This window comes from Branchiostoma floridae, chromosome 3 (genome assembly GCF_000003815.2).
Source record: "Branchiostoma floridae strain S238N-H82 chromosome 3, Bfl_VNyyK, whole genome shotgun sequence".
NCBI lineage: Eukaryota > Metazoa > Chordata > Leptocardii > Amphioxiformes > Branchiostomatidae > Branchiostoma > Branchiostoma floridae.
In genome coordinates this window covers 27554945-27556399 of record NC_049981.1, presented here as the reverse complement: position 1 = coordinate 27556399, position 1455 = coordinate 27554945, and the positions used below count along the sequence as shown (strand labels likewise).

The 1455-nt window shown below is 39.4% G+C and overlaps 1 protein-coding gene across 4 annotated transcripts in view; it reads left to right on the top strand.

The window, feature by feature from the left end:
* LOC118411543 (ras-GEF domain-containing family member 1B-like) overlaps positions 1-1455 on the top strand; it is a 65372-nt gene that overhangs the window by 7179 nt on the left and 56738 nt on the right. The gene's annotated exons all lie outside the window — the stretch shown is intronic.

Sequence of the window (1455 nt, the reverse complement as noted above, 5' to 3'; positions counted from 1 at the left end):
GCTATAAATGACATTTTCGCGTTAATAGCAATACCCCCAGTGTCTCTTAGATCATCACATGATTTTGCAGATCGGCTGATGTTTCCAAGCTTTGCCCAACGTGATGTGATAGATTTTCAGATGAAAAAAATGCTACAAAAATATGCTACAGTCTCAGATATCTAACGTTGACGACTTTCTGGTGCTCAACAAATACAGTGGAAGAACATGATTGATGTCATTCTGTCGCTGTGATTGTGAGGTAGATTGAAATGGGAGGAGGGAATTTGTACTCTTTCTTTGAACCGTTTTATCATGGAATGTGGCATTGCACCCCTGCGGAACAGCCAGGGTAGTCTTTCATGTATCGTTTTGCTGTGTTTTTTTCTTTTGGCAAGACATATTTTTGTGTGTTTATGGCTCTTGGCTGGGCGGGTCCCAGAATATTATGTGTTCAATTCTTAAAGTTATATCTGGTGTGAAAGGGAGAGTCACAGACTTTGAAAGTGAATGTATGCAAGAGGCTGTTGAAAAAGATTCAGAATCAGATGACTTGTCGCTTGGAAATAAAAATTTGAAACTGCTAGGTTGTGTTATTCAATTCTATGACAAAGTCTGATAGTTTTTAGGACAACTTTTTCAATTTTATGTCACCAGTTATTAATGACACACTTTTCCTTTTAACATCAATATCAATAAGCCAGATTGCAAATTATTTCCCTTTCTTGTACAAGTGAACATCACATTGTTGATGGCAGACCTTAAAAATGATTTTTATTACATCTGCTATTGTTTATGTTAAAATCTTACAACAAAGGGACTGTGTGTATTTTTGTGGTAGGGCAATATCACTACTCCCCAAGCAGAGGTTAGGCTTCGGCTGTTTTTAAACGTTTTTTTAGTCGTTTTTATCGGGCTTTCTATTTTGTCTTTTTTTTTGGTTGTGTCCGGCCTAATATTACTGTTAGGTTTTGACACAGCAAGATATAATAAAAAAATAGAAAGCCTGATAAAAACGACTAAAAAAACGTTAAAAAACAACCGGAGCCTAACCTCTGCTTGGAGAGTACAATATCACTACTAAAGGGAGCATTAAGAGCACATCTCTGCAAACTGTCAGTCTGCGATAGTCTGAAGAGAACACACAAAGCTGTTGTGTAAACAGAAAACATTGGATCCTCTCCCCTTACAGGCTCAGTGGAAGTCTGTTTAAAGAGGGTATAAACATTTCCCCATCACGTACAGCAAGGCAAATGGGTTGGCATTGTTGATGAGGCAGTGTTTGGGTAGGACCGTGCTCTGTGTGGATGTGGGAACAAGGGGCTTAGTGATGGGTGGCATGTGGCCGGGCTTAGAACCAGTTAACCTGATCTCCATGGATTCAACAAGCTGACAGCAGCTTGGGAGGATTTGGGTTGAGATCCTTGTCTGTTTTTCACAGCTCACCCATGAGGCAAAGGGAGAAAAATGACAAGT